The sequence below is a fragment of the Lagopus leucura genome, unplaced genomic scaffold (assembly GCF_019238085.1).
Source record: "Lagopus leucura isolate 7727_CA_CO unplaced genomic scaffold, USGS_WTPT01 Super-Scaffold_739, whole genome shotgun sequence".
Lineage (NCBI taxonomy): Eukaryota > Metazoa > Chordata > Aves > Galliformes > Phasianidae > Lagopus > Lagopus leucura.
In genome coordinates, this window is record NW_024962255.1 from 19,466,089 (window position 1) to 19,478,773 (window position 12,685).

At 41.1% G+C, this 12,685-nt stretch overlaps 2 long non-coding RNA genes across 3 annotated transcripts in view; both read left to right on the top strand.

Annotated features, from left to right (window-relative positions):
• The first annotated feature begins 1,545 nt into the window (after positions 1-1,545).
• Positions 1,546-5,423, top strand: LOC122175341. The gene is made up of 4 exons (XR_006177389.1): positions 1,546-1,741; positions 2,574-2,866; positions 4,297-4,452; positions 5,361-5,423. It is a non-coding gene; the product is annotated as an uncharacterized LOC122175341 (long non-coding RNA).
• Positions 5,424-5,811: 388 nt separating this feature from the next.
• Positions 5,812-12,685, top strand: part of LOC122175340 — a 47,020-nt gene continuing 40,146 nt past the window's right edge. For both annotated transcript variants that reach the window (XR_006177387.1, XR_006177386.1), the window contains exon 1: positions 5,812-5,978. This is a non-coding gene — a long non-coding RNA (uncharacterized LOC122175340). The remainder of the gene's footprint in view (positions 5,979-12,685) is intronic.

A 12,685-nucleotide genomic window follows, 5' to 3' on the forward strand; every position in this document is an offset into this window, starting at 1 on the left:
AGAAAAGTACTGGGTTGGAAGGAAAGAAAAAACATTTGGAGTTTCTGTGAAATGTAGTATTTTTAACATGTTTCGTTAGCTGAAAGTAATCCGTTTTGATTATAAAGCAGCTCTGCAGAGATAGATGTTGAGAACACTCTGTTGCCTGCATTTTGAAGCATAGAGTCCTTATTAAAGCCAAAGAGAAACTGCCATTCATTGCAGCAGCCTCTGGATGAGTCCTATATTTGCCAACTTGTAAAAATGCTGTCAATATGGAATTTAAGTTTTGACTGAAGAAATTTCATTTTGACAACTCGATTGGCAAAGTCTTTAATACAACTGTCTATGCACTTGCTAATTTACAAAATGTGTTCCCCAAACTCAACAATTTGATCATTTGTTACTTATTTATGAAAATCCTAACTTTTTGTATACAACTGTAGTCTGAATAGTGAGAAGGTGTTTTCAAGGCTGTAATTCCCAGTATTTTTCCCTGTATCTAACTTGAATGTTTTGCAAGCATTATACCCAAAGCTGGGAGCATGCCAGAAACACAAAAAGCAATTTTGTCTGAATATTCCTAAATTGTTTTGTTAGTAAGTTCTTAGAATACCCTTAAAGCACAAGAAGAGAGTTCAAATTGAGGAGCTGTTTGTTTTCTGATGCCAGAAGATAAATAGTGTTCTGTAGGTTTTTCCCCTTGCCTTCAAATATTATTGGTATTATGTTTGTTTTTTTTTCAAGGGACCTCTTGTTCCTTAATGAAATGATTTTGTAAACAGAAGTAAAATAGATTGAAATGCTCTTGTAACTCTCCAGTCTGAGGGGAGAGAGAATAGCTTCAGGTACACAGTGGCTCTGAATTCAGCAAGGAGAAAAATCATCAAAACAGGAATAAAAAAAACTATGAGTAACTGTATGTCCATTTCCCCTGGTATTTTTACAACATGTACTTATTTAATCTGTGCTATCCATTAATAATTAATTGTCCCATTACATCGCTGCTATAGTTCTATGTTTGGAATCCGTTGTGCCTAATCACTTTCTGATTCTGCTAGTTCCTGGTGAGATTCTCCCTGAGCTGAGTTCATCCATTTATAACACTTTCCATCACTGTCTTCTGTGTAATTATTCTGACAATGAAGCTGCTGCAGATTGTAGAAGCCTACCCTGGAGGCAAAAACTTGCATAGGAACACCATCTTCCAAAAATATTGACTGCCTCTGAATCTTTAAAGTTTTTTTTTGCTTTGTTTTGTTTGTTGTTTTTGATTTAACAGACAGACTTGATTAATGAAATAAGTCAGTGTCTCTGCAGTTTCTGCAGATACGCGTTTGCTCTGGGATCTCAGTGTAACAGCTAATCACCTGTAGCTTCATCAAGATCATGTTTTGTGAATACTTCTAATATTAAAAAAAAAAAAAAAAAAAAAAAAAAGACTTTTCCACTCTAGGGTTGTTGGTTGGTTTGGATTTGTTCCAGAATGGTTACTTTGTTGTCCACTGATCACTTTGTCACTCCCTCTGGCTCTATTTATTTATTTTACACAGGAGAGAAGGTGTTTGCCAGTTGTCCTCTAGACTTAATGAAGAATGTTGATGCTGTCCAAGCCAAGAACTGGTGTTCTTCAGTTGACATGTAGTTCATTTGCGGAGCTTGCTCAGGTCACGTACTTTGTCAGCACCAATAAAGATGATTCACAGCACTTGCAGCTATTTAAACAAGCAGAGCCGTCCTCCCTCCCAAAGGTTCACACTAGGTAAGAATCTGTTCTATGCCTTTATCTTCACTTTAATGTCTCATGGCATAAGTCTTATCTTGTAAATTCCTTGAGCACTGTTGAATGTCTTCTATTATCTAAGACCAAATCACCACCTAATTATTTCACCTCTGAATTGCAATTCATGAATTTTTGGAGCCCTGTAGAAATTTTTCTTAACTCTGAGATTTTGTGTGTGGATAGACACCAGACTGCTGATAAAATGTCCCCAGAGTGCACTTGCACCCCATACAGATGGATTTATGCCCTGTGCCCACCACAGGTGGCCAGGTCCATCACAGGGGCTTTCTCCCAGCAGATGGCCATGCCTCCAGTGCACCACCCCACGAATCACTCCTTTGGCAGCTCTGCCACAACCCTCAGCACCTTCCCTTCATGTTTTGACCAGGCCGGAGCTGGCTCATACTCTGGGTGGGATTGGCAACTGGAAGAAGAACCTCCTGTGCTGGGCATGTCAGCCTGCCCTTGGGCTGGATGACTCTAGAGCAGTGGGCCAGGGCTGCTTGGCAGTCACACAGTGTGCTGCAAGTCAAAGGGCTATTTTGGACTTCACTTGAATGTGTTTCCAGGGATAATATTCCCACTGTCATGGCTTGTTGCAGAAGTTTATCTTAAAGGCTTGTGTGGCAGCCTACAGATATGGAAAATTAAGTGAAACAAGCCAGTTTTTAGGTTCTTTTTTCTTAAAATATCTAGCTCTGCGAATTTAGACTTGTGTTAGGCCTGACTGACAGTGACAGTCCTGAGCATCCCATGCGAAAAGCACACTTCTCCAAGGCCGCTCAGCAGCATTCATATCTTGTGCTTGCAGGCACTGGGCTTTGTAATCCCACAGAATCATGGAAGCTCAAAAAGACAACTAAGATCATCAGATCCAAGCATCAGGTATAGGCCGAAGAGGAAGAGAAAGGCAGACAATGTGAAACAGCCTTTTCTCTCTCTGTCTGTTCCCAAGTCCTGCATCATTCCTGGTTCTGCAAGATGTGATGAAAGTACTCATCATAATAAAAAAGCCGCATCATCTATCAGATGCTGAGGGAAACAACAAACGAAAAAATTCACCAACTGGAAACAGCCCGTCTGCCACATCAGCACCAACACGTGGTAAATGCCTGCTCATCCCTCATTTGCTGGTTTATGGATGACAAGTGATGTGTCAGCCCCTTGAGCTGAGGCAGCATTTCATGCAAACTGTAAGGTCTCAGGTATAGCATTAAGTGCGCAAGATTTCATCAGCAAGACCTGCCCTATTTCCCTAAGGCCACCCACTGCACCAGGCTTGCTAATCCAGCTGGTCTGACAGCTGTGTGCCTGATGCTGATTTCTGTTTCCTTAGGCCTTTTCTAAGCTTCACAAATGTCCTGTATAGCCCAGACAGGGATCTAATCTCTTTCCTAATTTTCAGGCTTTCTTCAGCATTAGTGTTAGAAAAATCACATTCTGGGGTAATGAAAATCCATCTTTCTGAGATCTGCTCCCATCTGCTCTGAGGGAAAATAAGTTCATGCAAGACTAAATTTGGAACTGACATATGTATGATAAGTCAGGATAAAATGATTTGCAAAATGATACCCCACTTCAGACTCAGGATTTGATACCTTTTGCTGTTCTGGGTGTGGAGTTCTCTTGGGCTGCTGCCAAGTCCTTTTTTCCAGCAACCACATGCTGGATGCAGGTATGTCAACTAATGCTGCTAAAGCATCTTATTTAAAACTGACCTAGCAGGCTATTAAGTCCCCTGGTATTTTGGCACCTACAGCTGGTTACTGATGTCTCTAATACTTCCAGTAGCAGCTGGCACCTACAGGAACAGAGACACAAATCTAGCTTGGAATTTAAGACCTTCCCCACTATGAGTAAAAAACATGTTTGTGGGAGCTTTAACAGTATGACATTGTATATTCATGTCATATGTAGCTCTTGTGTATCCTGTAAATTAATTGATTTAAGGCATTATTAATAGACATACACAAAAATGCCTTTGCCACCTTGCAATACTTCACTAAAAAGGATGAACTAAAAATATTCAATTATAAAGATAACAATCAATTCTGTTTCAGGTGTGCTCTCTCTCATTCGAGTATGAAACTCCTAATTTGCAGAAAGCAGCAATTTCCCTAGTAATCTTTATGTAGGACCTAAATGCTTTCTTAAGCTTTCTATAAATTCTATAGCAGGAATATATATGTTCAGATGAAAATAAGAAATTAAATTCTTGGAAAAAAATCCATAGACTTTTAGCTATAATTTCTTTGGCATTAATTTCTGTTGAATTCTGCAGCCATGCACAGACCTGAGGGCATGGGCAGCAGAATTCCTGAGAAGTGCCTTTGTGCTGGGCTACGAGGCTCCTTTCCACTGCTTCTGTGTTTGGCATCACCAGTCGATTCCCCGAGCTGCATCGCTTGTGTGTGGCATTCCTTCTGTAATGCAACAAACTGATGTTTACAGCTCTGCTTTGAAAACTGATAGCTTTTCCTGAGAATAATGGTATGTTGTCGTTTTCCCCCTCAAATGATGCTGCCTGCAACAAGATCAGAAGTTATCGATCCTAGAGTAAATGAGGTCAGCTCTCCAGGACTTCAATTTCCCTATACAAGGCAGTGGGAGCTATGCAAGAGGTCTGAACACTGGAGGGCCCCAGCGAGAAGAGAGTTGCAGAGGTGCTCTGTTGCTTGTGGAGTGGTCAGGTAACCTCGCTGGAATTAACCTTCCTTAAAAACATTACTTCTGGCTGTAGATTACAATTGGTTTTCAGAAGCATATGTATCTGAAAGGAATGATTATAGTTTCAGCTAAACGAACTGAATTCTGGATTTAGAGCAAATACAGCTGAGCTTTCAGCTAGAGTGAGAGTGTTTTGGTGCCAGAAGAAAAACACTTGTTTTCCTTCAGCAAAACTGGCTGCGCACACACAGCTGCCAACTTCTGCTGGCTGAATTCACATGCTTCTTACAAATGCAGATAGAATTCAGTCAGTGATTACAATAGACTTTCTTTGTGTTCATATGACTGTTTCACATTTCTCTGCGTCTAGCTCAACTTATTCCTAACAATCTCTTCACAGATTAAGAAACAAGTTTTGTGTCTCACAGGGACACACTTAAATAAAAATAGTGTGGTACTTTTAAATGCTTAAAGGGTACAAAACTCACAACTTTTTGTCTACTGCTGAAACCTGACAGCATCAGCAAAGAATGATTCTGAAATAGGATTAAAGCAGCCTGAGAAATGTTGTTCTTAGTCATTGTTCCCTAAGGCTGATGCACACTCAGCTTTCAAAAAAACTTGTTCTTAAATGGGCAGCAGTTTCCTTTTACTTGGGATAAATCTTCATCCAAATCCACATCGTATTTAAGCAGGAGGTGTTTATATTCCCAAAAGAAAAGGGGTTTCTCCAGGTCATGCTCAGTTAGCACTGCATTAGCAGCACAGCTCAGGAAGCTGCTCCATGTGCATCTCTGCTTTACTGACGTCTCTTTACCTAGGACCAAAGAATGTCCAAGATGGTGAGTGACTATTAGGCTATACAATGACTTCTAATGACCTGCATTTCCCCTCTGGACAGTTACCACTGAACTTTACTTTTTTTCTCCAGGGCTGGGACTGTCAGAAGCTCAGTGCATATTTTGTCTCTGGCCAGTGCAACAGAGGGAAGGGGAAGAACAGTCATGGAGAAAAGGAAACAAAGCCAGGCAAGAAAGCATGAGGGAATATTAGCATAATGTGAGCAGTGCTAGTGGTTGTCACCAGCAGATTCTGCTGGCAGTAATTGGTTCAGTTACTTTCCCCTGACCATATCACTGTAGCCCCTGCCCAGAATGAATCCAAGCCATGATAGACGAGAAAGATGTATGCATGTATCTCTCTGACATTTGTTGGATTTTCTATTTTAAATGCTCTAAACACTACAGAGATTTCCAAAATTAGGATACAAGTGGTTAACTAGCACTGATAGCACTGATGATATGCTTTTAATCTTCAAATCTCATGGACCTATCTTAGTTATTTTAGAAAAATTTTTGTTATTTTCCTTTTTCAGGTATGTTTCAGATCATATTACGTAAGCTGAATTCCACTGAAAACCTGGACGCATTCCTGTAGCTCACAATCGTTTTTTAAACTCAAGATAAATTAGTTGGGAAAAGAAGGAAAATGATTTACTGGCCAAAGAAAATAATTAACATTCTCTGGATTGAGAAAACTTCCTTTCATGGTAAGCTCTACCTTGCCCTGTTTTATTTTGGAGAGTACAACAAGCAAGTACATTGTGTGCATAGTAGGAAAGCGATGCCAATGTCTCTGTATTTTTTTATGGTGGCTTTCTGCTGTAAACCAGATTTATCTCAGGAGATTATTTTATTTCTCCATAGGAAGCATATATGGAGAGTTAGTAGCACGATGTCCTGAATCTGTAATAGCCAGCACTGTAATACTTTAAGTTTTCTAACCAGCTTCAAACTTCCTTATTCCTGTGTCAGATCTAAGTGTTGGTGTGCCAGGAGTGTTGCTGTCATTCCTTTTTACTCATTTGCCTTTTGTCTACCACTAATTTCTTATTTATTATTTCTTATTACAAAATATTGCAAAAATCAACATGTTATCTTTTCAACATGATAAATTAATTCCAGAGCAGCATTATACCAGATAAGGATTTGGGCCTCTGAAATAAAATTACCTCATACAACCTTCTTGTTCTAGAATCATTTGAGTTAAAAGGGGCCCTTTAAAGATCATCTAGTCTAACTCCCCTGCAATGAACAGGGACACCTGCAGCTCAATCACGTTGCTCAGAGCCCTATCCAGCCTGACCTTGAATGTCTCTTTTTGACCCCTCTCTTCTCCAGGTGAACAGCCCCAGCTCTCTAAGCCTGTCCTCATAGGGAGGTATTCCATCTCTTGGATCATTTTTGTGGCCTTCCTCTGGATGTGCTCCAGAAGGTCCATGTCTCTCCTGTACTCACCCTGCTGGCTACACTTTTTTTGTTGCAGCCAAGGATACAGTTGGCTTTCTGGGCTGTGAGGGCACATTGCTGGCTCATGTCCAGCTCACTATCCGCCAGTACCCCAAGGACCTTTTCAACAGGATTGTGCTCTATCCTTATATCCTTCTGCTTGTACTGATAATGGAGATTGCAATGACCCAGGTGGAAGACCTCGCACTTAGATTTGTTGAACCATGTGAGGTTCACCTGGATCCACTGCTCAGCCTGCTTAGGTCTCTCTGAATGGCGTCCTGTCCCTTGGGTGTCAACTGTACCACACAGCTTGGTGTCATCTACAAACTTGCTGAAGGAGCACTCTATCCCACTGTCCGTGTTATTGATGAAGATGTTAAAGAGTACCAGTCTCAGTACCAATCCCTGAGCACTCATCACTGATCTCCATCTGGACATTGAGCCATTGACCATCACTCTCTGGGTGCAATCTTGCAACCAGTTTCTCATTCATTGAACAGTCCATCTACCAAATCCGTATCTTCCCAATTTGGAGAGAATGATATTATGGGGGTCTGTCAAAGGCCTTACTGAAGTCCAGATAGATAACAGCAGCCACTCTTTCCATGTCCACTGATGCAGTTTTACCATCAAGAAAAGAAACAAGGTTGATCAGACAGGACCTGCCCTTGGTTATCCCCTATCACCTCCCTTTCTTGTATGTGTCTTACCATAGCTTCCAGGAGGATCTGCTGCATGACCTTCCCAGCTCAGAGGTGAGGCTGACAGGCCAGTAGTTCCCTGAGTCATTCTTTTTAGAAATGGGTGTGACACTGCCTTTTTCCAGTCACCTGGGAACTTTACCTGACTGCCACAACTTTTCAGATATCTTTGAGTGGCTTGGCAACTACATCAGCCAATTGCCTCAGGACTCTGGGATGTATCTCACTGGGACCCGTAGACTTGTGGATGTTCACGTTTCTCAGGTGGTTGCAAACCTGATCTTTGCTTACAGCAGGAGAAGCGATGTTCCCCCAGTTCTCCCTGCATCCCCCCTTGGTGGGGCCATCTATTACTTAGCTCAGGAAGTTATCCTTGATACATTCTAGGAGCCTCCTGGATTGCCTACAGCTTACTTTACTGCTTTTCCAGCTGATGTCAAGGTGGTTGGAGTACCCCAGGCAGGATGAGAGCCTGGGATCATGATTTATCCTGTAGCTGGAGGAAGAAGGCTTCATCAACAGGCTGTGCTTGATCAGGTTGTCTGTAGTAGACACCAGCCACAAGGGTCTCCTTGTTGCTTTGGTTTCAAACCCTACAGGCAGACTCAGGTGGGCAATTACTCTTGGATAGAACAGATGCATCTGTTCAATGAACTGGGAGGAACAAACTCAAAGTCAGCACTGAGGTTGGCTGGCGTCCTTCAGATCTCAGCAGTACAGAGGCAGGCTGCATTTGGGACAACCACATCAATCTCAGCTTCTGTGCTTTGAATTTGCAGTACTGTGGATCCTCTCTATGTATGAGCTTGTAACACAGCTGCCTATCTACTGTGTGATTCTGGGCTTTCTGTCCCCACAAAGTGCATCTGTTTGCTAACATAGTGGCTTTCTGGAAAACTCCAGCCACCTGACCTCATTGCTTTTAGCAAAAGAACATTAATATATCAGCTGGGAGGACTATGTGCTTTCCTACAATCGCTAAAAATGTTTTAAACAACATACACATATTTTTGGCAAGCAAAATCTTTTTTTCTGTTTTGAGACTGGAAAACTAAGCAAATTCTCATGAAACGGAAAGGAGTATGCAGCTTTCTTTCAGATAACGAGTCCTAGGATATTTCCATCATTCTTAGTAGATATGGGGAGAGAATGAAAGCCACAGTGATTTTCTTTTTGACAATCTTCCTTTTGACCAAGTTTAATATTTGCTTAGAGGCACAACAGTACACTTGCTTGGAGAGGCAGGAGAGCAAGGGAAGGTCTCTGATTCATGTTGCTGTTTTAGCTTATTAAACTGCAGAGTGTTTACACTGTTGCTTGTTAAATGTAGGAATAGCACACCTATCTCAGCTGATAGTGGCATCTGGGAAAATGTGTTGAAATACAAAATAAATGGATAAGCAAAGCAAAAGGATGTTTTTTTTATGCTGCTACAAATTTGTTTTGTATGTTTCTGGAAGACATTAGCTGCAGAATAAATTTTAAATTAAAGGGGAAAAAAAGTATGAAGCTGGGGGGTGGATACCACCTTTTGTAACAGCTTTTATATTGTTCGTAAGTGACACACAATTTTGGCAGGAGTGATGTTTCTCACAAAACCAGGAAAGTGATCTCTGCTTCTTACTACAGCAACACTGATGCTGCAGAGGCCACAACAAAGGCTTGTGGTTTTATTACCATTTCCTCACATGCCTACATTACTTGGTTAAGTATCACATTACAAAATCAAAGTTTACACATGCTACTGAACAGGGCAGATAGAATTGAAACAGTATGATTGCTGATATGGACCATTTTACTGCAAGCAGTCTTCTCAGCGTGCTGGAATTGTGCATTGTGGCACCTCCAGACCAGGAGCAGAGGCTGAAATCACTGCAGCACTTCAGAGAGCCCCAAAACATTTCAGTGATGTGCAGCGACCCGTGCAAGTTCCCAAGCTGGAGGAAAGGGTTTGTTCTGGAAATGAAGTGAGCATTTGTTTAACCTAAGAAGAAGCACGTTGTTGAACCTGCAAATCCTTATAATGCATTAAAAAAATTAATAGCACAGCTATCTGCTGTTGGCTGTCCTCTGAATTTAATGATAATTGGATTTAAATGTGGTAATACTTTGCTAATAGGATAGCAGGAGAAATGTGTGTCATGTACAGTGTATGCAGATCAGGACAGGCCTGATATTAGCACCAGCAATCAGTAACCTTTTACAGTTTTGGCACTGAAAAAAAACTGCCAGGGGCTTCCATTTCCAGAAAGCCAGTTGGAGACAGTATCTTCCAAAAGCGAAGTACAAAACAGCAGTGATATATCCCAGAGTTACCCAAGGTGGTCAGGAATGGTGAGGAAACGTGCGGGACATGCATGCAGCATGAACTGCTCATTTCCTTAAGCAGAAGGAGCAGCCTTCACAATTTAGGAAGCCCTGCTACAGCCAAGGAGAAGTGGCTATCCTGGGCTTGAAGATAAATCCTTCCCTAATCTGTGTGCTGGGAGTGGATAGAAGCTAAACTGAGTGGATAGAAAAGATTTACCTGGTGTTGGCTTTCACCTTGCCAGCTGTAAAGAAAAGAGTGTAGAGTGTACAGTGCACAGCCAGGCCTAAAGCAGATATCTGCAGCTCAGCATGGACTAACGTTCTTTGCAGAGTGGTATGTCTGCCTACATCTGGGCTATGCAGTGCTTTTAGTGTAAGATGCATATGTGAGCAACTGTACTATTTACTGAGGAGGGAAGGAGAAAAGGGGCCTCAGCTCCAGGAAGCACATCTGATCATTTCTTGCAAACAGTCTTCACAGCAATAAGTTTATCATAGGAGTGCTGGAGCAGTGATAATAATAAAAGACTGATTTTAGCATGAAGTACAAACTAAATGAGAAAAGATTTTGCTTTTGATAGCTCCCTCCCATCCTGCGGTTTCCAACTTCAGATAGTTGTTCATTAACATCACGCTAGAGTAAATATCTTTATTTAGTAAAACATAAAAAGGGATTAGGCAACCCCTGCTCTGTGTCAACACTCCAGACTTATCATTAGGGTAAACTGGCTGAAATTCTGTGATTTTTTTTAAAACAGGACAGAAACGTGTAGCAACTTGGATTCAAGTGGCGTATTTCATCATGCTCAAGGCAGACATTATCACACAGGATCATTTGTCTTGGCAGTCCTTCAAGGGGTACTTTCTGCCGGTGCTCAAATCAGGTTACTTGCACAGAGAACTCCTACTTTATTTTGGAGTGGCTTCAGGGTTCGTAGTAACACAAGGAGAAAGGCAGCTATTACATTTTAACTAGCGCTTAAGTTTCTTTCTGCTATATTAAACTCACGTAACCCATGATTGGTAAATACATGTATTTAGCCATCTGCATGGTAATAAATTGATTGAGATTGATCAAGAAAGTCTCAGTACTTTGGGTTTTGAGTGCCGCTTTTTTATAGAATAGCTAACTAAATAAACTGGAATTATTTAATCCTTGGACTATAAGAGGTTTTGTGCCACTGCTCACTAAGGATTTTTCAGTTGAATTTTAGCAAATCGGCAAAAGTTGATTCAGCAGATCAACTTTTGAAATAAGTTTTTTCTTCTTTTAGTCCATAAATTGGCAATGCAGGGGTTGTTCCTATTGGCATCTACCCCTTCTACCCCTCCTGGGGAGATGGATCTGCCCTGAAGGTCTGCAGTCTGTCTGGGTGCGGATTTCTGGACAGGGTGATCAAGTGGAAGGGGAGTATTGGGTACAATACAGGTGTCACCTTCCATGTTCCTTGAAAGGAATATATTATAAAATATAATATATTAAAATATATTAAAATAAAAATATATTGTCATGAAAGACACTTCAACTCAGGTCTAAGATTCTGCTGATAGGAAAAAAAGGGTCAAAAGTTCTTGATGTGTTTAGCCAATTAATTTTCCTTCATTTTAGAATAATATGGCATATATTTCACAGAATCGCAGTATGGTTTGAGTCGAAATATACCTTTGAGATCATTTAGTTCCAGTCCCTTTGCTATAGGCAGGGACACCTCCCTCTAGAGCAAGTTGCTTAGAGCCCCATCCAGCCTGGCCTTGAATGCTTCCAGGGAGGGGAAGAGGTGACTCTCCTAAAAGGTGACAGCTGAGGATCTTCTTTCCCTCACATCTCCAGTCTTTCTTCCTGAGCAGTAATTTTCTGAAACATACCACTCTGTTGCTAGAGGAAGGTTAGTTATTCTAAATGTGTCCTCTTTGTGTCAGAAGGGATTTGGCCTGGCTGTGACTAGTGGCCCCTGCCTTTGATGTGCTATGTGACTGCCACTGCCCAGGTGCATTACAGGAGCTGCAGTGCCCTCATTCCTTAAAACTACCAGCCTCAAAGGGAGGAATGGATGGAATATTCAACTTTTCAAAAAAAAAAAAAAAAAAAACAAACCAAAAAACTAGAACATGCGTATTCCTGAGCACCATCACGTGAGTGGCTTCTGCCAGCATGCTATAGCTGGGGAAAAAAAGGCTGCACAGACCTTAAACAGCCTATCTTTGTACAGTCTACAAAACAAATATTTGAGCCGACACAGGTTTCTCAAGGGACTCTGTTCATGTGTAGCATGCTACATGCTCTGACTGCTGTCCCAGTGACACAGTGAACAAGAAAAATATGTTGTTCAGATGTACATGCCCTTGTGTTCTGGGCTGGCTCAACATTCTGAAGGTTTTGGTAACCTGTCCATGATAACTGGACATCCTTTGTAGTCAAAAGGGGTGGGAGATCATGCATATTCTCCATAAACTTACAAATGTTACTGAAGTTTGGCAACACTTTATAGTTACACTTTATGAGATGAAATAATTTCTTCATTCTTAAAAATTTCTTAAAGCCACAGCTTAAATGTTGCATCAGCTGAGATCTTTTCCCTATGAAGAGCTATACTGCAGGGCACCCCAGGAAGAAATATGGGATGTACTGGCCTCTCCTGTGATGCATTTTCATTTTCAAAACTATTTTTATTTCTTAAAAAGCAAATTTGTGGAGTTATTATATCAGCTGGTCTTCTCACTGTGGGTTCTCCCACACGGTGACAATGCTATTTAAATATATATTTTTTCAATTTTCTGAGGCTAGAATGAAGTAATGAAAAGTGCAGCTAAAAGATGCACCAAGGTGCTTCAATTGACCAGAAGATAGCCCTTGTTCAGCGATACGAAATAGAGACCATTTGTTAAAAGAAAACTAACCTAAAAATATTGCAGCTGAGACTAGATGCTTTCCTGAATTAGTTCCTACTTCAATG